The 26,577-nt window shown below is 40.5% G+C and overlaps 1 protein-coding gene across 1 annotated transcript in view; it reads left to right on the top strand.

Moving 5' to 3' along the window:
• LOC142302168 (uncharacterized) overlaps positions 1 to 26,577 on the top strand; it is a 552,463-nt gene that overhangs the window by 406,996 nt on the left and 118,890 nt on the right. The window lies entirely within an intron of this gene.

Genomic DNA, 26,577 nt, shown 5'->3' with positions numbered 1-26,577 from the left:
AGAAGTGTACAGAGCAGAACACTGATTACAGCTGATGGTGTCGCTGTCAGAGACTGCATCATACTGCTTTGATTGAGATGAGGAATGGGTCCCTTAAACCATTATACCTCCTCTTCCTCCTAGCTCGTTTGCTTTCTAAAGATTGGAAAGGAAGCTAAATGTAACTTAAAAAAAAGTACAAGAGTCATCTACTGAACTTTCGGTCACGTGGAGTGCCCCTAATGAAGCCTGCAAGTGTCCACTCTGCTTCTGAGGCACACAGATAAAGCCAAAATGAGTTGCGTGCATGTGCAATATTTCCATGATCTGGCGGTGGTACTAGTTCAAGTAAATCATGTTATTATGCTCACAGTGGCATGTTAACATGGAAAGAGGGCCAACTACTCTGGATAAACAACGCACTTCCGAATAGTAAGAGGCAAAGGGAAACTGAGGTTTATTTAAGTTATTTTTTAAAACATTCATATTAGTAAATAGCATAATAGAGAGCTGGTTAGGGAGGAAATTAAGACATACAGTTATGAATCCTGCTGGGTTGGAGGGCATAGGGGACCTAACAGGTTCCTTTTCAAATGAGTCCAGTCAATCAGTTGCACAACCTTAACCTCATAGTTTTTTTTTTAATTCTTGATTTTTATTTGTATATATCTATATCTGTTACTTATCATTGTCTTTATATGAACCTCTGATTTGTAAAGCGCTGTGGAATATGTTGGCGCTATAGAAATGAAGATTATTCTATTATAATAAAATGAATGATCTTAAATCAAAAATAAAAGTAAACTAATGAAAGTTAAAATGCCATGCTGTGAATTTGCTATTTGTAATTTCATGATGGGAAAACATGCTGCAACAATTGCAGTAAAGACGTGAAGTGTACAGAATCTGGGGTTGACAATTAAATCAGATATTCCAAAAATAAAGAGACCTGTTATGTTAACCCCTTCACGACAGAGGATGTACCAGTATGTCCTAAATCATTAAGGGGTGATCACCACCGGCTGCTGCGGTGGGCTGACGGCAATTCCTGCACGCATAAACAATATGCCCACTTCAGTAATTGAAGACTTGTACTGAAGTCATAGGGATAGTAAGATTACTCTTAAAAAAAAAAGAAAAGTGCAGCATCTCAAAAAACATGGTTCATACTTTCAGTTAAAAGAAAATCAAGCCTTGAATGCAGAATCTGTATTTAATTGCAAAATCTGCAATGAGTGGTGAAAAACTACTTGTGCTTGCTGGCACTGGGTAAAAAAGAAACTTCAGCTAAGGAATGTGTCTTTACGTTTTTGCTAAGTACTTTAAAGGGAACCCATCACCAGGATTTTTGTATATAACCTAATGCCAATGCTATACTTGCACTATCAGGCTGATTCTATACATACAGTGCTATACTGGCACTATCAGGCTGATTCTATACATACAGTGCTATACTGGCACTATCAGGCTGACTCTATACATACAGTGCTATACTGGCACTATCAGGCTGAGTCTATACATACAGTGCTATACTGGCACTATCAGGCTGAGTCTATACATACAGTGCTATACTGGCACTATCAGGCTGATTCTATACATATAGTGCTATACTGGCACTATCAGGCTGATTCTATACATATAGTGCTATACTGGCACTATCAGGCTGATTCTATACATACAGTGCTATACTGGCACTATCAGGCTCACTCTATACATACAGTGCTATACTGGCACTATCAGGATGATTCTATACATACAGTGCTATACTGGCACTATCAGGCGGATTCTATACATACAGTGCTATACTGGCACTATCAGGCTGACTCTATACATACAGTGCTATACTGGCACTATCAGGCTGAGTCTATACATACAGTGCTATACTGGCACTATCAGGCTGAGTCTATACATACAGTGCTATACTGGCACTATCAGGCTGATTCTATACATACAGTGCTATACTGGCACTATCAGGCTGACTCTATACATACAGTGCTATACTGGCACTATCAGGCTGAGTCTATACATACAGTGCTATACTGGCACTATCAGGCTGAGTCTATACATACAGTGCTATACTGGCACTATCAGGCTGATTCTATACATATAGTGCTATACTGGCACTATCAGGCTGATTCTATACATACAGTGCTATACTGGCACTATCAGGCTCACTCTATACATACAGTGCTATACTGGCACTATCAGGATGATTCTATACATACAGTGCTATACTGGCACTATCAGGCGGATTCTATACATACAGTGCTATACTGGCACTATCAGGCTGACTCTATACATACAGTGCTATACTGGCACTATCAGGATGATTCTATACATACAGTGCTATACTGGCACTATCAGGCGGATTCTATACATACAGTGCTATACTTTAACTATCCGGCTGATTCTATACATATAGTGCTATATTGGGCACTATCAGGCTGATTCTATACATACAGTGCTATACTGGCACTATCAGGCTGATTCTATACATACAGTGCTATACTGGCACTATCAGGCTGATTCTATACATACAGTGCTATACTGTAACTATCAGGCTGAGTCTAAACCTACAGTGCTATACTGGCACTATCAGGCTGATTCTATACATAGAGTGCTATACTGGCACTATCAGGCTGATTCTGTACATACAGTGCTATACTGGCACTATCAGGCTGATTCTATACATACAGTGCTATACTGGCACTATCAGGTTGAGTCTATACATACTGTGCTAATCTGGCACTATCAGGCTGATTCTATACAGGCAGTGCTATACTGGCAATATCAGGCTGATTCTATACATACAATGCTATACTGGCACTATCAAGCTGATTCTATACATACAGAGCTACACCGGCACTATCAGGCTAATTCTATACATACAGTGCTATTCTGGCGCTATTAGGCTGATTCTATACATACAGTGCTATGCTGGCACTATCAGGCTGATTCTATACATACAGTGCTATACTGGCACTATCAGGCTGATTCTATACATACAGGGCTATACTGGCACTATCAGGCTGAGTCTATACATACAGTGCTATACTGGCACTATCAGGCTGATTCAATACATACAGTGCTATACTGGCACTATCAGGCTGAGTCTATACATACAGTGCTATACTGGCACTATCAGGCTGATTCTATACATACAGTGCTACACTGGCACTATCAGGCTGATTCTATACATACAGTGCTATACTGGCACTATCGGGCTGATTCTATACATACAGTGCTATACTGACACTATCAGGCTGATTCTATACATACAGTGCTATACTGGCACTATCAGGCTGATTCTATACATACAGTGCTACACTGGCACTATCAGGCTGATTCTATACATACAGTGCTATACTGGCACTATCAGGCTGATTCTATACATACAGTGCTATACTGGCACTATCAGGCTGATTCTATACATACAGTGCTATACTGGCACTATCAGGCTAATTCTATACATACAGTGCTATACTGTAACTATCAGGATGATTCTATACATACAGTGCTATACTGGCACTATCAGGCAGATTCTATACATACAGTGCTATACTGGCACTATCAGGCTGATTCTATACATACAGTGCTATGCTGGCACTATCAGGCTGATTCTATACATACAGTGCTATACTGTAACTATCAGGATGATTCTATACATACAGTGCTATACTGGCACTATCAGGCAGATTCTATACATACAGTGCTATACTGGCACTATCAGGCTGACTCTATACATACAGTGCTATACTGGCACTATCAGGATGATTCTATACATACAGTGCTATATTGGCACTATCAGGCGGATTCTATACATACAGTGCTATACTGGCACTATCAGGCTGAGTCTATACATACAGTGCTATACTTTAACTATCCGGCTGATTCTATACATATAGTGCTATTTTGGGCACTATCAGGATGATTCTATACATACAGTGCTATACTGGCACTATCAGGCGGATTCTATACATACAGGGCTATACTGGCACTATCAGGCTGAGTCTATACATACAGTGCTATACTGGCACTATCAGGCTGATTCAATACATACAGTGCTATACTGGCACTATCAGGCTGAGTCTATACATACAGTGCTATACTGGCACTATCAGGCTGATTCTATACATACAGTGCTACACTGGCACTATCAGGCTGATTCTATACATACAGTGCTATACTGGCACTATCGGGCTGATTCTATACATACAGTGCTATACTGACACTATCAGGCTGATTCTATACATACAGTGCTATACTGGCACTATCAGGCTGATTCTATACATACAGTGCTACACTGGCACTATCAGGCTGATTCTATACATACAGTGCTATACTGACACTATCAGGCTGAGTCTATACATACAGTGCTATACTGGCACTATCAGGCTGATTCTATACATACAGTGCTATACTGGCACTATCAGGCTGATTCTATACATACAGTGCTATACTGGCACTATCAGGCTAATTCTATACATACAGTGCTATACTGTAACTATCAGGATGATTCTATACATACAGTGCTATACTGGCACTATCAGGCAGATTCTATACATACAGTGCTATACTGGCACTATCAGGCTGATTCTATACATACAGTGCTATGCTGGCACTATCAGGCTGATTCTATACATACAGTGCTATACTGTAACTATCAGGATGATTCTATACATACAGTGCTATACTGGCACTATCAGGCAGATTCTATACATACAGTGCTATACTGGCACTATCAGGCTGACTCTATACATACAGTGCTATACTGGCACTATCAGGATGATTCTATACATACAGTGCTATATTGGCACTATCAGGCGGATTCTATACATACAGTGCTATACTGGCACTATCAGGCTGAGTCTATACATACAGTGCTATACTTTAACTATCCGGCTGATTCTATACATATAGTGCTATTTTGGGCACTATCAGGATGATTCTATACATACAGTGCTATACTGGCACTATCAGGCGGATTCTATACATACAGTGCTACACTGGCACTATCAGGCTGATTCTATACATAAAGTGCTATACTGACACTATCAGGCTGATTCTATACATACAGTGCTATACTGGCACTATCAGGCTGATTCTATACATACAGTGCTATACTGTAACAATCAGGCTGATTCTATACATACAGTGCTATACTGGCACTATCAGGCTGATTCTATACATACAGTGCTATACTGGCACTATCAGGCTGATTCTATACATACAGTGCTATACTGGCACTATCGGGCTGATTCTATACATACAGTGCTATACTGACACTATCAGGCTGAGTCTATACATACAGTGCTATACTGGCACTATCAGGCTGATTCTATACATACAGTGCTATACTGGCACTATCAGGCTGATTCTATACATACAGTGCTATACTGGCACTATCAGGCTAATTCTATACATACAGTGCTATTCTGGCGCAAATAGGCTGCTTCTATACATACAGTGCTATACTGGCACTATCAGGCTGATTCTATACATACAGTGCTATACTGGCACTATCAGGCTGATTCTATACATACAGTGCTATACTGTAACTATCAGGATGATTCTATACATACAGTGCTATACTGGCACTATCAGGCAGATTCTATACATACAGTGCTATACTGGCACTATCAGGCTGACTCTATACATACAGTGCTATACTGGCACTATCAGGCTGCTTCTATACATACAGTGCTATACTGGCACTATCAGGCTGATTCTATACATACAGTGCTATTCTGGCACTATCAGGCTGATTCTATACATACAGTGCTATACTGTAACTATCAGGATGATTCTATACATACAGTGCTATACTGGCACTATCAGGCTGATTCTATACATACAGTGCTATACTGGCACTATCAGGCTGATTCTATACATACAGTGCTATACTGGCACTATCAGGCTGATTCTATACATACAGTGCTATACTGTAACAATCAGGCTGAGTCTAAACATACAGTGCTATACTGGCACTATCAGGCTGATTCTATACATACAGTGCTATACTGGCACTATCAGGCTAATTCTATACATACAGTGCTATTCTGGCGCTATTAGGCTGATTCTATACATACAGTGCTATACTTGCACTATCAGGCTGAGTCTATACATACAGTGCTATACTGGCACTATCAGGCTGATTCTATACATACAGTGCTATACTGGCACTATCAGGCTGAGTCTATACATACAGTGCTACACTGGCACTATCAGGCTGATTCTATACATAAAGTGCTATACTGACACTATCAGGCTGATTCTATACATACAGTGCTATACTGGCACTATCAGGCTGATTCTATACATATAGTGCTATACTGGCACTATCAGGCTGAGTCTATATATACAGTGCTATACTGGCACTATCAGGCTGATTGTATACATACAGTGCTATACTGGCACTATCAGGCTGAGTCTATACATACAGTGCTACACTGGCACTATCAGGCTGATTCTATACATACAGTGCTATACTGACACTATCAGGCTGATTCTATACATACAGTGCTATGCTGGCACTATCAGGCTGATTCTATACATACAGTGCTATACTGGCACTATCAGGCTGAGTCTATACATACAGTGCTACACTGGCACTATCAGGCTGATTCTATACATACAGTGCTATACTGACACTATCAGGCTGATTCTATACATACAGTGCTATACTGGCACTATCAGGCTGATTCTATACATATAGTGCTATACTGGCACTATCAGGCTGAGTCTATACATACAGTGCTATACTGGCAGTATCAGGCTGAGTCTATACATATAGTGCTATACTGGCACTATCAGGCTGATTCTATACATACAGTGCTATAATGACACTATCAGGCTGACTCTATACATACAGTGCTATACTGGCACTTTCAGGCTGATTCTATACATACAGTGCTATACTGACACTATCAGGCTGACTCTATACATACAGTGCTATACTGGCACTATCAGGATGATTCTATACATACAGTGCTATACTGGCACTATCAGGCTGATTCTATACATACAGTGCTATACTGGCACTTTCAGGCTGATTCTATACATACAGTGCTATACTGGCACTATCAGGCTAATTCTATACATACAGTGCTATTCTGGCGCTATTAGGCTGCTTCTATACATACAGTGCTATACTGGCACTATCAGGCAGATTCTATACATACAGTGCTATACTGGCACTATCAGGCTGACTCTATACATACAGTGCTATACTGGCACTATTAGGATGATTCTATACATACAGTGCTATACTGGCACTATCAGGCTGAGTCTATACATACAGTGCTACACTGGCACTATCAGGCTGATTCTATACATACAGTGCTATACTGACACTACCAGGCTGATTCTATACATACAGTGCTATACTGGCACTATCAGGCTGATTCTATACATATAGTGCTATACTGGCACTATCAGGCTGAGTCTATACATACAGTGCTATACTGGCACTATCAGGCTAATTCTATACATACAGTGCTATTCTGGCACTATTAGGCTGCTTCTATACATACAGTGCTATACTGGCACTATCAGGCTGACTCTATACATACAGTGCTATACTGGCACTATCAGGATGATTCTATACATACAGTGCTATACTGGCACTATCAGGCTGAGTCTATACATACAGTGCTATGCTGGCACTATCAGGCTGATTCTATACATACAGTGCTATACTGGCACTATCAGGCTGAGTCTATACATACAGTGCTACACTGGCACTATCAGGCTGATTCTATACATACAGTGCTATACTGACACTATCAGGCTGATTCTATACATACAGTGCTATACTGGCACTATCAGGCTGATTCTATACATATAGTGCTATACTGGCACTATCAGGCTGAGTCTATACATACAGTGCTATACTGGCACTATCAGGCTAATTCTATACATACAGTGCTATTCTGGCGCTATTAGGCTGCTTCTATACATACAGTGCTATACTGGCACTATCAGGCTGATTCTATACATACAGTGCTATACTGGCACTATCAGGCTAATTCTATACATACAGTGCTATTCTGGCGCAATTAGGCTGCTTCTATACATACAGTGCTATACTGGCACTATCAGGCTGATTCTATACATACCGTGCTATACTGGCACTATCAGGCTGATTCTATACATACAGTGCTATACTGTAACTATCAGGATGATTCTATACATACAGTGCTATACTGGCACTATCAGGCAGATTCTATACATACAGTGCTATACTGGCACTACCAGGCTGACTCTATACATACAGTGCTATACTGGCACTATCAGGATGATTCTATACATACAGTGCTATACTGGCACTATCAGGCGGATTCTATACATACAGTGCTACACTGGCACTATCAGGCTGATTCTATACATAAAGTGCTATACTGACACTATCAGGCTGATTCTATACATACAGTGCTATACTGGCACTATCAGGCTGATTCTATACATACAGTGCTATACTGTAACAATCAGGCTGAGTCTAAACATACAGTGCTATACTGGCACTATCAGGCTGATTCTATAAATACAGTGCTATACTGGCACTATCAGGCTGATTCTATACATACAGTGCTATACTGGCACTATCGGGCTGATTCTATACATACAGTGCTATACTGACACTATCAGGCTGAGTCTATACATACAGTGCTATACTGGCACTATCAGGCTGATTCTATACATACAGTGCTATACTGGCACTATCAGGCTGATTCTATACATACAGTGCTATACTGGCACTATCAGGCTAATTCTATACATACAGTGCTATTCTGGCGCAATTAGGCTGCTTCTATACATACAGTGCTATACTGGCACTATCAGGCTGATTCTATACATACAGTGCTATACTGGCACTATCAGGCTGATTCTATACATACAGTGCTATACTGTAACTATCAGGATGATTCTATACATACAGTGCTATACTGGCACTATCAGGCAGATTCTTTACATACAGTGCTATACTGGCACTATCAGGCTGACTCTATACATACAGTGCTATACTGGCACTATCAGGCTGCTTCTATACATACAGTGCTATACTGGCACTATCAGGCTGATTCTATACATACAGTGCTATACTGGCACTATCAGGCTGATTCTTTACATACAGTGCTATACTGTAACTATCAGGATGATTCTATACATACAGTGCTATACTGGCACTATCAGGCTGATTCTATACATACAGTGCTATACTGGCACTATCAGGCTGATTCTATACATACAGTGCTATACTGGCACTATCAGGCTGATTCTATACATACAGTGCTATACTGTAACAATCAGGCTGAGTCTAAACATACAGTGCTATACTGGCACTATCAGGCTGATTCTATACATACAGTGCTATACTGGCACTATCAGGCTGATTCTATACATACAGTGCTATACTGGCACTATCGGGCTGATTCTATACATATAGTTTTATACTGACACTATCAGGCTGAGTCTATACATACAGTGCTATACTGGCACTATCAGGCTGATTCTATACATACAGTGCTATACTGGCACTATCAGGCTGATTCTATACATACAGTGCTATACTGGCACTATCAGGCTAATTCTATACATACAGTGCTATTCTGGCGCAATTAGGCTGCTTCTATACATACAGTGCTATACTGGCACTATCAGGCTGATTCTATACATACAGTGCTATACTGGCACTATCAGGCTGATTCTATACATACAGTGCTATACTGTAACTATCAGGATGATTCTATACATACAGTGCTATACTGGCACTATCAGGCTGATTCTATACATACAGTGCTATAATGACACTATCAGGCTGACTCTATACATACAGTGCTATACTGGCACTTTCAGGCTGATTCTATACATACAGTGCTATACTGACACTATCAGGCTGACTCTATACATACAGTGCTATACTGGCACTATCAGGATGATTCTATACATACAGTGCTATACTGGCACTATCAGGCTGATTCTATACATACAGTGCTATACTGGCACTTTCAGGCTGATTCTATACATACAGTGCTATACTGGCACTATCAGGCTAATTCTATACATACAGTGCTATTCTGGCGCTATTAGGCTGCTTCTATACATACAGTGCTATACTGGCACTATCAGGCAGATTCTATACATACAGTGCTATACTGGCACTATCAGGCTGACTCTATACATACAGTGCTATACTGGCACTATTAGGATGATTCTATACATACAGTGCTATACTGGCACTATCAGGCTGAGTCTATACATACAGTGCTACACTGGCACTATCAGGCTGATTCTATACATACAGTGCTATACTGACACTACCAGGCTGATTCTATACATACAGTGCTATACTGGCACTATCAGGCTGATTCTATACATATAGTGCTATACTGGCACTATCAGGCTGAGTCTATACATACAGTGCTATACTGGCACTATCAGGCTAATTCTATACATACAGTGCTATTCTGGCACTATTAGGCTGCTTCTATACATACAGTGCTATACTGGCACTATCAGGCTGACTCTATACATACAGTGCTATACTGGCACTATCAGGATGATTCTATACATACAGTGCTATACTGGCACTATCAGGCTGAGTCTATACATACAGTGCTATGCTGGCACTATCAGGCTGATTCTATACATACAGTGCTATACTGGCACTATCAGGCTGAGTCTATACATACAGTGCTACACTGGCACTATCAGGCTGATTCTATACATACAGTGCTATACTGACACTATCAGGCTGATTCTATACATACAGTGCTATACTGGCACTATCAGGCTGATTCTATACATATAGTGCTATACTGGCACTATCAGGCTGAGTCTATACATACAGTGCTATACTGGCACTATCAGGCTAATTCTATACATACAGTGCTATTCTGGCGCTATTAGGCTGCTTCTATACATACAGTGCTATACTGGCACTATCAGGCTGATTCTATACATACAGTGCTATACTGGCACTATCAGGCTAATTCTATACATACAGTGCTATTCTGGCGCAATTAGGCTGCTTCTATACATACAGTGCTATACTGGCACTATCAGGCTGATTCTATACATACCGTGCTATACTGGCACTATCAGGCTGATTCTATACATACAGTGCTATACTGTAACTATCAGGATGATTCTATACATACAGTGCTATACTGGCACTATCAGGCAGATTCTATACATACAGTGCTATACTGGCACTACCAGGCTGACTCTATACATACAGTGCTATACTGGCACTATCAGGATGATTCTATACATACAGTGCTATACTGGCACTATCAGGCGGATTCTATACATACAGTGCTACACTGGCACTATCAGGCTGATTCTATACATAAAGTGCTATACTGACACTATCAGGCTGATTCTATACATACAGTGCTATACTGGCACTATCAGGCTGATTCTATACATACAGTGCTATACTGTAACAATCAGGCTGAGTCTAAACATACAGTGCTATACTGGCACTATCAGGCTGATTCTATAAATACAGTGCTATACTGGCACTATCAGGCTGATTCTATACATACAGTGCTATACTGGCACTATCGGGCTGATTCTATACATACAGTGCTATACTGACACTATCAGGCTGAGTCTATACATACAGTGCTATACTGGCACTATCAGGCTGATTCTATACATACAGTGCTATACTGGCACTATCAGGCTGATTCTATACATACAGTGCTATACTGGCACTATCAGGCTAATTCTATACATACAGTGCTATTCTGGCGCAATTAGGCTGCTTCTATACATACAGTGCTATACTGGCACTATCAGGCTGATTCTATACATACAGTGCTATACTGGCACTATCAGGCTGATTCTATACATACAGTGCTATACTGTAACTATCAGGATGATTCTATACATACAGTGCTATACTGGCACTATCAGGCAGATTCTTTACATACAGTGCTATACTGGCACTATCAGGCTGACTCTATACATACAGTGCTATACTGGCACTATCAGGCTGCTTCTATACATACAGTGCTATACTGGCACTATCAGGCTGATTCTATACATACAGTGCTATACTGGCACTATCAGGCTGATTCTTTACATACAGTGCTATACTGTAACTATCAGGATGATTCTATACATACAGTGCTATACTGGCACTATCAGGCTGATTCTATACATACAGTGCTATACTGGCACTATCAGGCTGATTCTATACATACAGTGCTATACTGGCACTATCAGGCTGATTCTATACATACAGTGCTATACTGTAACAATCAGGCTGAGTCTAAACATACAGTGCTATACTGGCACTATCAGGCTGATTCTATACATACAGTGCTATACTGGCACTATCAGGCTGATTCTATACATACAGTGCTATACTGGCACTATCGGGCTGATTCTATACATATAGTTTTATACTGACACTATCAGGCTGAGTCTATACATACAGTGCTATACTGGCACTATCAGGCTGATTCTATACATACAGTGCTATACTGGCACTATCAGGCTGATTCTATACATACAGTGCTATACTGGCACTATCAGGCTAATTCTATACATACAGTGCTATTCTGGCGCAATTAGGCTGCTTCTATACATACAGTGCTATACTGGCACTATCAGGCTGATTCTATACATACAGTGCTATACTGGCACTATCAGGCTGATTCTATACATACAGTGCTATACTGTAACTATCAGGATGATTCTATACATACAGTGCTATACTGGCACTATCAGGCAGATTCTATACATACAGTGCTATACTGGCACTATCAGGCTGACTCTATACATACAGTGCTATACTGGCACTATCAGGCTGCTTCTATACATACAGTGCTATACTGGCACTATCAGGCTCATTCTATACATACAGTGCTATACTGGCACTATCAGGCTGATTCTATACATACAGTGCTATACTGTAACTATCAGGATGATTCTATACATACAGTGCTATACTGGCACTATCAGGCTGATTCTATACATACAGTGCTATACTGGCACTATCAGGCTGATTCTATACATACAGTGCTATACTGGCACTATCAGGCTGATTCTATACATACAGTGCTATACTGTAACAATCAGGCTGAGTCTAAACATACAGTGCTATACTGGCACTATCAGGCTGATTCTATACATACAGTGCTATACTGGCACTATCAGGCTAATTCTATACATACAGTGCTATTCTGGCGCTATTAGGCTGATTCTATACATACAGTGCTATACTTGCACTATCAGGCTGAGTCTATACATACAGTGCTATACTGGCACTATCAGGCTGATTCTATACATACAGTGCTATACTGGCACTATCAGGCTGATTCTATACATAAAGTGCTATACTGACACTATCAGGCTGATTCTATACATACAGTGCTATACTGGCACTATCAGGCTGATTCTATACATATAGTGCTATACTGGCACTATCAGGCTGATTCTATACATACAGTGCTATACTGACACTATCAGGCTAACTCTATACATACAGTGCTATACTGGCACTATCAGGATGATTCTATACATAAAGTGCTATACTGACACTATCAGGCTGATTCTATACATACAGTGCTATACTGGCACTATCAGGCTGATTCTATACATACAGTGCTATACTGGCACTATCAGGCTGATTCTATACATACAGTGCTATACTGGCACTATCAGGCTGATTCTATACATACAGTGCTATACTGACACTATCAGGCTGATTCTATACATACAGTGCTATACTGGCACTATCAGGCTGATTCTATACATACAGTGCTACACTGGCACTATCAGGCTGATTCTATACATACAGTGCTATACTGACACTATCAGGCTGACTCTATACATACAGTGCTATACTGGCACTATCAGGATGATTCTATACATACAGTGCTATACTGGCACTATCAGGCTGATTCTATTCATACAGTGCTATACTGGCACTTTCAGGCTGATTCTATACATACAGTGCTATACTGGCACTATCAGGCTAATTCTATACATACAGTGCTATTCTGGCGCTATTAGGCTGCTTCTATACATACAGTGCTATACTGGCACTATCAGGCAGATTCTATACATACAGTGCTATACTGGCACTATCAGGCTGACTCTATACATACAGTGCTATACTGGCACTATTAGGATGATTCTATACATACAGTGCTATACTGGCACTATCAGGCTGAGTCTATACATACAGTGCTACACTGGCACTATCAGGCTGATTCTATACATACAGTGCTATACTGACACTACCAGGCTGATTCTATACATACAGTGCTATACTGGCACTATCAGGCTGATTCTATACATATAGTGCTATACTGGCACTATCAGGCTGAGTCTATACATACAGTGCTATACTGGCACTATCAGGCTAATTCTATACATACAGTGCTATTCTGGCGCTATTAGGCTGCTTCTATACATACAGTGCTATACTGGCACTATCAGGCTGACTCTATACATACAGTGCTATACTGGCACTATCAGGATGATTCTATACATACAGTGCTATACTGGCACTATCAGGCTGAGTCTATACATACAGTGCTACACTGGCACTATCAGGCTGATTCTATACATACAGTGCTATACTGACACTATCAGGCTGATTCTATACATACAGTGCTATGCTGGCACTATCAGGCTGATTCTATACATACAGTGCTATACTGGCACTATCAGGCTGAGTCTATACATACAGTGCTACACTGGCACTATCAGGCTGATTCTATACATACAGTGCTATACTGACACTATCAGGCTGATTCTATACATACAGTGCTATTCTGGCGCTATTAGGCTGCTTCTATACATACAGTGCTATACTGGCACTATCAGGCTGATTCTATACATACAGTGCTATACTGGCACTATCAGGCTAATTCTATACATACAGTGCTATTCTGGCGCAATTAGGCTGCTTCTATACATACAGTGCTATACTGGCATTATCAGGCTGATTCTATACATACAGTGCTATACTAGCACTATCAGGCTGATACTATACATACAGTGCTATACTGGCACTATCAGGCTGATTCTATACATACAGTGCTGTACTGACACTATCAGGCTGATTCTATACATACAGTGCTATACTGGCACTATCAGGCTGATTCTATACATACAGTGCTACACTGGCACTATCAGGCTGATTCTATACATACAGTGCTATACTGACACTATCAGGCTGACTCTATACATACAGTGCTATACTGGCACTATCAGGCTGATTCTATACATACAGTGCTATACTGACACTATCAGGCTGATTCTATACATACAGTGCTATACTGGCACTATCAGGCTGATTCTATACATACAGTGCTATACTGTAACTATCAGGATGATTCTATACATACAGTGCTATACTGGCACTATCAGGCTGATTCTATACATACAGTGCTATACTGACACTATCAGGCTGATTCTATACATACAGTGCTATACTGGCACTATCAGGCTGATTCTATACATAAAGTGCTATACTGACACTATCAGGCTGATTCTATACATACAGTGCTATACTGGCACTATCAGGCTGATTCTATACATATAGTGCTATACTGGCACTATCAGGCTGATTCTATACATACAGTGCTATACTGACACTATCAGGCTAACTCTATACATACAGTGCTATACTGGCACTATCAGGATGATTCTATACATAAAGTGCTATACTGACACTATCAGGCTGATTCTATACATACAGTGCTATACTGGCACTATCAGGCTGATTCTATACATACAGTGCTATACTGGCACTATCAGGCTGATTCTATACATACAGTGCTATACTGGCACTATCAGGCTGATTCTATACATACAGTGCTATACTGACACTATCAGGCTGATTCTATACATACAGTGCTATACTGGCACTATCAGGCTGATTCTATACATACAGTGCTACACTGGCACTATCAGGCTGATTCTATACATACAGTGCTATACTGACACTATCAGGCTGACTCTATACATACAGTGCTATACTGGCACTATCAGGATGATTCTATACATACAGTGCTATACTGGCACTATCAGGCTGATTCTATACATACAGTGCTATACTGGCACTTTCAGGCTGATTCTATACATACAGTGCTATACTGGCACTATCAGGCTAATTCTATACATACAGTGCTATTCTGGCGCTATTAGGCTGCTTCTATACATACAGTGCTATACTGGCACTATCAGGCAGATTCTATACATACAGTGCTATACTGGCACTATCAGGCTGACTCTATACATACAGTGCTATACTGGCACTATTAGGATGATTCTATACATACAGTGCTATACTGGCACTATCAGGCTGAGTCTATACATACAGTGCTACACTGGCACTATCAGGCTGATTCTATACATACAGTGCTATACTGACACTACCAGGCTGATTCTATACATACAGTGCTATACTGGCACTATCAGGCTGATTCTATACATATAGTGCTATACTGGCACTATCAGGCTGAGTCTATACATACAGTGCTATACTGGCACTATCAGGCTAATTCTATACATACAGTGCTATTCTGGCGCTATTAGGCTGCTTCTATACATACAGTGCTATACTGGCACTATCAGGCTGACTCTATACATACAGTGCTATACTGGCACTATCAGGATGATTCTATACATACAGTGCTATACTGGCACTATCAGGCTGAGTCTATACATACAGTGCTACACTGGCACTATCAGGCTGATTCTATACATACAGTGCTATACTGACACTATCAGGCTGATTCTATACATACAGTGCTATGCTGGCACTATCAGGCTGATTCTATACATACAGTGCTATACTGGCACTATCAGGCTGAGTCTATACATACAGTGCTACACTGGCACTATCAGGCTGATTCTATACATACAGTGCTATACTGACACTATCAGGCTGATTCTATACATACAGTGCTATTCTGGCGCTATTAGGCTGCTTCTATACATACAGTGCTATACTGGCACTATCAGGCTGATTCTATACATACAGTGCTATACTGGCACTATCAGGCTAATTCTATACATACAGTGCTATTCTGGCGCAATTAGGCTGCTTCTATACATACAGTGCTATACTGGCATTATCAGGCTGATTCTATACATACAGTGCTATACTAGCACTATCAGGCTGATACTATACATACAGTGCTATACTGGCACTATCAGGCTGATTCTATACATACAGTGCTGTACTGACACTATCAGGCTGATTCTATACATACAGTGCTATACTGGCACTATCAGGCTGATTCTATACATACAGTGCTACACTGGCACTATCAGGCTGATTCTATACATACAGTGCTATACTGACACTATCAGGCTGACTCTATACATACAGTGCTATACTGGCACTATCAGGCTGATTCTATACATACAGTGCTATACTGACACTATCAGGCTGATTCTATACATACAGTGCTATACTGGCACTATCAGGCTGATTCTATACATACAGTGCTATACTGTAACTATCAGGATGATTCTATACATACAGTGCTATACTGGCACTATCAGGCAGATTCTATACATACAGTGCTATACTGGCACTATCAGGCTGACTCTATACATACAGTGCTATACTGGCACTATCAGGATGATTCTATACATACAGTGCTATACTGGCACTATCAGGCTGAGTCTATACATACAGTGCTACACTGGCACTATTAGGCTGATTCTATACATACAGTGCTATACTGACACTATCAGTTTGATTCTAAACATACAGTGCTATACTGGCACTATCAGGCTGATTCTATACATACAGTGCTACACTGGCACTATCAGGCTGATTCTATACCTACAGTGCTATACTGACACTATCAGGCTGATTCTATACATACAGTGCTATACTGGCACTATCAGGCTTATTCTATACATACAGTGCTATACTGTAACTATCAGGATGATTCTATACATACAGTGCTATACTGGCACTATCAGGCAGATTCTATACATACAGTGCTATACTGGCACTATCAGGCTGACTCTATACATACAGTGCTATACTGGCACTATCAGGCTGATTCTATACATACAGTGCTATACTGGCACTATCAGGCTGATTCTATACATACAGTGCTATACTGGCACTATCAGGCTAATTCTATACATACAGTGCTATTCTGGCGCAATTAGGCTGCTTCTATACATACAGTGCTATACTGGCACTATCAGGCTGATTCTATACATACAGTGCTATACTGTAACTATCAGGATGATTCTATACATACAGTGCTATACTGGCACTATCAGGCAGATTCTATACATACAGTGCTATACTGGCACTATCAGGCTGACTCTATACATACAGTGCTATACTGGCACTATCAGGATGATTCTATACATACAGTGCTATACTGGCACTATCAGGCTGAGTCTATACATACAGTGCTACACTGGCACTATTAGGCTGATTCTATACATACAGTGCTATACTGACACTATCAGTTTGATTCTAAACATACAGTGCTATACTGGCACTATCAGGCTGATTCTATACATACAGTGCTACACTGGCACTATCAGGCTGATTCTATACCTACAGTGCTATACTGACACTATCAGGCTGATTCTATACATACAGTGCTATACTGGCACTATCAGGCTTATTCTATACATACAGTGCTATACTGTAACTATCAGGATGATTCTATACATACAGTGCTATACTGGCACTATCAGGCAGATTCTATACATACAGTGCTATACTGGCACTATCAGGCTGACTCTATACATACAGTGCTATACTGGCACTATCAGGCTGATTCTATACATACAGTGCTATACTGGCACTATCAGGCTGATTCTATACATACAGTGCTATACTGGCACTATCAGGCTAATTCTATACATACAGTGCTATTCTGGCGCAATTAGGCTGCTTCTATACATACAGTGCTATACTGGCACTATCAGGCTGATTCTATACATACAGTGCTATACTGGCACTATCAGGCTGATTCTATACATACAGTGCTATACTGTAACTATCAGGATGATTCTATACATACAGTGCTATACTGGCACTATCAGGCAGATTCTATACATACAGTGCTATACTGGCACTATCAGGCTGACTCTATACATACAGTGCTATACTGGCACTATCAGGCTGCTTCTATACATACAGTGCTATACTGGCACTATCAGGCTGATTCTATACATACAGTGCTATACTGGAACTATCAGGCTGATTCTATACATACAGTGCTATACTGTAACTATCAGGATGATTCTATACATACAGTGCTATACTGGCACTATCAGGCTGATTCTATACATACAGTGCTATACTGGCACTATCAGGCTGATTCTATACATACAGTGCTATACTGGCACTATCAGGCTGATTCTATACATACAGTGCTATACTGTAACAATCAGGCTGAGTCTAAACATACAGTGCTATACTGGCACTATCAGGCTGATTCTATTCATACAGTGCTATACTGGCACTATCAGGCTAATTCTATACATACAGTGCTATTCTGGCGCTATTAGGCTGATTCTATACATACAGTGCTATACTGGCACTATCAGGCTGATTCTATACATACAGTGTTATACTGGCACTATCAGGCTGAGTCTATACATACAGTGCTACACTGGCACTATCAGGCTGATTCTATACATAAAGTGCTATACTGACACTATCAGGCTGATTCTATACATACAGTGCTATACTGGCACTATCAGGCTGATTCTATACATATAGTGCTATACTGGCACTATCAGGCTGAGTCTATATATACAGTGCTATACTGGCACTATCAGGCTGATTGTATACATACAGTGCTATACTGGCACTATCAGGCTGAGTCTATACATACAGTGCTACACTGGCACTATCAGGCTGATTCTATACATACAGTGCTATACTGACACTATCAGGCTGATTCTATACATACAGTGCTATGCTGGCACTATCAGGCTGATTCAATACATACAGTGCTATACTGGCACTATCAGGCTGACTCTATACATACAGTGCTATACTGGCACTATCAGGCTGCTTCTATACATACAGTGCTATACTGGCACTATCAGGCTGATTCTATACATACAGTGCTATACTGGCACTATCAGGCTGATTCTATACATACAGTGCTATACTGTAACTATCAGGATGATTCTATACATACAGTGCTATACTGGCACTATCAGGCTGATTCTATACATACAGTGCTATACTGGCACTATCAGGCTGATTCTATACATACAGTGCTATACTGGCACTATCAGGCTGATTCTATACATACAGTGCTATACTGTAACAATCAGGCTGAGTCTAAACATACAGTGCTATACTGGCACTATCAGGCTGATTCTATTCATACAGTGCTATACTGGCACTATCAGGCTAATTCTATACATACAGTGCTATTCTGGCGCTATTAGGCTGATTCTATACATACAGTGCTATACTGGCACTATCAGGCTGATTCTATACATACAGTGTTATACTGGCACTATCAGGCTGAGTCTATACATACAGTGCTACACTGGCACTATCAGGCTGATTCTATACATAAAGTGCTATACTGACACTATCAGGCTGATTCTATACATACAGTGCTATACTGGCACTATCAGGCTGATTCTATACATATAGTGCTATACTGGCACTATCAGGCTGAGTCTATATATACAGTGCTATACTGGCACTATCAGGCTGATTGTATACATACAGTGCTATACTGGCACTATCAGGCTGAGTCTATACATACAGTGCTACACTGGCACTATCAGGCTGATTCTATACATACAGTGCTATACTGACACTATCAGGCTGATTCTATACATACAGTGCTATGCTGGCACTATCAGGCTGATTCAATACATACAGTGCTATACTGGCACTATCAGGCTGAGTCTATACATACAGTGCTATACTGGCACTATCAGGCTGATTCTATACATATAGTGCTATAATGGCACTATCAGGCTGAGTCTATACATACAGTGCTATACTGACACTATCAGGCTGACTCTATACATACAGTGCTATACTGGCACTATCAGGCTGATTCTATACATACAGTGCTATACTGACACTATCAGGCTGACTCTATACATACAGTGCTATACTGGCACTATCAGGATGATTCTATACATACAGTGCTATACTGGCACTATCAGGCTGATTCTATACATACAGTGCTATACTGGCACTATCAGGCTAATTCTATACATACAGTGCTATTCTGGCGCTATTAGGCTGCTTCTATACATACAGTGCTATACTGGCACTATCAGGCTGATTCTTTACATACAGTGCTATACTGGCACTATCAGGCTGATTCTATACATACAGTGCTATACTGTAACTATCAGGATGATTCTATACATACAGTGCTATACTGGCACTATCAGGCAGATTCTATACATACAGTGCTATACTGGCACTATCAGGCTGACTCTATACATACAGTGCTATACTGGCTCTATCAGGATGATTCTATACATACAGTGCTATACTGGCACTATCAGGCTGAGTCTATACATACAGTGCTACACTGGCACTATCAGGCTGATTCTATACATACAGTGCTATACTGACACTATCAGGCTGATTCTATACATACAGTGCTATGCTGGCACTATCAGGATGATTCTATACATACAGTGCTATACTGGCACTATCAGGCTGAGTCTATACATACAGTGCTACACTGGCACTATCAGGCTGATTCTATACATACAGTGCTATACTGACACTATCAGGCTGATTCTCTACATACAGTGCTATGCTGGCACTATCAGGCTGATTCTATACATACAGTGCTATACTGACACTATCAGGCTGATTCTATACATACAGTGCTATACTGGCACTATCAGGCTGAGTCTATACATACAGTGCTACACTGGCACTATCAGGCTGATTCTATACATACAGTGCTATACTGACACTATCAGGCTGATTCTATACATACAGTGCTATACTGGCACTATCAGGCTGATTCTATACATATAGTGCTATACTGGCACTATCAGGCTGAGTCTATACATACAGTGCTATACTGGCAGTATCAGGCTGAGTCTATACATATAGTGCTATACTGGCACTATCAGGCTAATTCTATACATACAGTGCTATTCTGGCGCAATTAGGCTGCTTCTATACATACAGTGCTATACTGGCACTATCAGGCTGATTCTATACATACAGTGCTATACTGGCACTATCAGGCTGATTCTATACATACAGTGCTATACTGGCACTATAAGGCTGACTCTATACATACAGTGCTATACTGGCACTATCAGGATGATTCTATACATACAGTGTTATACTGGCACTATCAGGCGGATTCTATACATACAGTGCTATACTGGCACTATCAGGCTGAGTCTATACATACAGTGCTATACTTTAACTATCCGGCTGATTCTATACATATAGTGCTATATTGGGCACTATCAGGCTGATTCTATACATACAGTGCTATACTGGCACTATCAGGCTGATTCTATACATACAGTGCTATACTGGCACTATCAGGCTGATTCTATACATACAGTGCTATACTGTAACAATCAGGCTGAGTCTAAACATACAGTGCTATACTGGCACTATCAGGCTGATTCTATACATACAGTGCTATTCTGGCGCTATTAGGCTGATTCTATACATACAGTGCTATACTTGCACTATCAGGCTGAGTCTATACATACAGTGCTACACTGGCACTATCAGGCTGATTCTATACATACAGTGCTATACTGGCACTATCAGGCTGATTCTATACATATAGTGCTATACTGGCACTATCAGGCTGAGTCTATATATACAGTGCTATACTGGCACTATCAGGCTGATTGTATACATATAGTGCTATACTGGCACTATCAGGCTGATTCTATACATACAGTGCTATACTGACACTATCAGGCTGACTCTATACATACAGTGCTATACTGGCACTATCAGGATGATTCTATACATACAGTGCTATACTGGCACTATCAGGCTGATTCTATACATACAGTGCTATACTGGCACTATCAGGCTAATTCTATACATACAGTGCTATACTGGCACTATGAGGCTGATTCTATACATACAGTGCTATACTGGCACTATCAGGCTGATTCTATACATACAGTGCTATTCTGGCGCTATTAGGCTGCTTCTATACATACAGTGCTATACTGGCACTATCAGGCTGATTCTATACATACAGTGCTATACTGGCACTATCAGGCTGATTCTATACATGCAGTGCTATACTGTAACTATCAGGATGATTCTATACATACAGTGCTATACTGGCACTATCAGGCAGATTCTATACATACAGTGCTATACTGGCACTATGAGGCTGATTCTATACATACAGTGCTATACTGGCACTATGAGGCTGATTCTATACATACAGTGCTATACTGGCACTATCAGGCTGATTCTATACATACAGTGCTATTCTGGCGCTATTAGGCTGCTTCTATACATACAGTGCTATACTGGCACTATCAGGCTGATTCTATACATACAGTGCTATACTGGCACTATCAGGCTGATTCTATACATGCAGTGCTATACTGTAACTATCAGGATGATTCTATACATACAGTGCTATACTGGCACTATCAGGCAGATTCTATACATACAGTGCTATACTGGCACTATGAGGCTGATTCTATACATACAGTGCTATACTGGCACTATCAGGCTGATTCTATACATACAGTGCTATACTGGAACTATCAGGCTGATTCTATACATACAGTGCTATACTGGCACTATCAGGCTGATTCTATACATACAGTGCGATACTGGCACTATCAGACTGATTCTATACATACAGTGCTATACTGACACTATCAGGCTGATTCTATACATACAGTGCTATACTGGCACTATCAGGATGATTCTATACATACAGTGCTATACTGGCACTATCAGGCTGATTCTATACATACAGTGCTATACTGGCACTATCAGGCTAATTCTATACATACAGTGCTATTCTGGCGCTATTAGGCTGCTTCTATACATACAGTGCTATACTGGCACTATCAGGCTGATTCTATACATACAGTGCTATACTGGCACTATCAGGCTGATTCTATACATACAGTGCTATACTGTAACTATCAGGATGATTCTATACATACAGTGCTATACTGGCACTATCAGGCTGATTCTATACATACAGTGCTATACTGGCACTATCAGGCTGACTCTATACATACAGTGCTATACTGGCACTATCAGGATGATTCTATACATACAGTGCTATACTGGCACTATCAGGCTGAGTCTATACATACAGTGCTACACTGGCACTATCAGGCTGATTCTATACATACAGTGCTATACTGACACTATCAGGCTGATTCTATACATACAGTGCTATGCTGGCACTATCAGGCTGATTCTATACATACAGTGCTATACTGGCACTATCAGGCTGAGTCTATACATACAGTGCTATACTGACACTATCAGGCTGACTCTATACATACAGTGCTATACTGGCACTATCAGGATGATTCTATACATACAGTGCTATACTGGCACTATCAGGCTGATTCTATACATACAGTGCTATACTGGCACTATCAGGCTAATTCTATACATACAGTGCTATTCTGGCGCAATTAGGCTGCTTCTATACATACAGTGCTATAATGGCGCAATTAGGCTGATTCTATACATACAGTGCTATAATGGCACTATCAGGCTGATTCTGTACATATAGTGCTATACTGGCACTATCAGGCTGATTCTATACATACAGTGCTATACTGGCACTATCAGGCTGAGTCTATACATACAGTGCTATACTGGCACTATCAGGCTGATTCTATACATACAGTGCTATACTGGCACTATCAGGCTGCTTCTATACATACAGTGCTATACTGGCACTATCAGGCTGATTCTATACATACAGTGCTATACTGGCACTATCAGGCTGATTCTTTACATACAGTGCTATACTGTAACTATCAGGATGATTCTATACATACAGTGCTATACTGGCACTATCAGGCTGATTCTATACATACAGTGCTATACTGGCACTATCAGGCTGATTCTATACATACAGTGCTATACTGGCACTATCAGGCTGATTCTATACATACAGTGCTATACTGTAACAATCAGGCTGAGTCTAAACATACAGTGCTATACTGGCACTATCAGGCTGATTCTATACATACAGTGCTATACTGGCACTATCAGGCTGATTCTATACATACAGTGCTATACTGGCACTATCGGGCTGATTCTATACATATAGTTTTATACTGACACTATCAGGCTGAGTCTATACATACAGTGCTATACTGGCACTATCAGGCTGATTCTATACATACAGTGCTATACTGGCACTATCAGGCTGATTCTATACATACAGTGCTATACTGGCACTATCAGGCTAATTCTATACATACAGTGCTATTCTGGCGCAATTAGGCTGCTTCTATACATACAGTGCTATACTGGCACTATCAGGCTGATTCTATACATACAGTGCTATACTGGCACTATCAGGCTGATTCTATACATACAGTGCTATACTGTAACTATCAGGATGATTCTATACATACAGTGCTATACTGGCACTATCAGGCAGATTCTATACATACAGTGCTATACTGGCACTATCAGGCTGACTCTATACATACAGTGCTATACTGGCACTATCAGGCTGCTTCTATACATACAGTGCTATACTGGCACTATCAGGCTCATTCTATACATACAGTGCTATACTGGCACTATCAGGCTGATTCTATACATACAGTGCTATACTGTAACTATCAGGATGATTCTATACATACAGTGCTATACTGGCACTATCAGGCTGATTCTATACATACAGTGCTATACTGGCACTATCAGGCTGATTCTATACATACAGTGCTATACTGGCACTATCAGGCTGATTCTATACATACAGTGCTATACTGTAACAATCAGGCTGAGTCTAAACATACAGTGCTATACTGGCACTATCAGGCTGATTCTATACATACAGTGCTATACTGGCACTATCAGGCTAATTCTATACATACAGTGCTATTCTGGCGCTATTAGGCTGATTCTATACATACAGTGCTATACTTGCACTATCAGGCTGAGTCTATACATACAGTGCTATACTGGCACTATCAGGCTGATTCTATACATACAGTGCTATACTGGCACTATCAGGCTGATTCTATACATAAAGTGCTATACTGACACTATCAGGCTGATTCTATACATACAGTGCTATACTGGCACTATCAGGCTGATTCTATACATATAGTGCTATACTGGCACTATCAGGCTGATTCTATACATACAGTGCTATACTGACACTATCAGGCTAACTCTATACATACAGTGCTATACTGGCACTATCAGGATGATTCTATACATAAAGTGCTATACTGACACTATCAGGCTGATTCTATACATACAGTGCTATACTGGCACTATCAGGCTGATTCTATACATACAGTGCTATACTGGCACTATCAGGCTGATTCTATACATACAGTGCTATACTGGCACTATCAGGCTGATTCTATACATACAGTGCTATACTGACACTATCAGGCTGATTCTAT

This window comes from Anomaloglossus baeobatrachus, chromosome 4, assembly GCF_048569485.1.
Source record: "Anomaloglossus baeobatrachus isolate aAnoBae1 chromosome 4, aAnoBae1.hap1, whole genome shotgun sequence".
NCBI classification, from domain to species: Eukaryota; Metazoa; Chordata; class Amphibia; order Anura; family Aromobatidae; genus Anomaloglossus; species Anomaloglossus baeobatrachus.
This window is presented reverse-complemented; position numbering and strand designations above follow the sequence as displayed.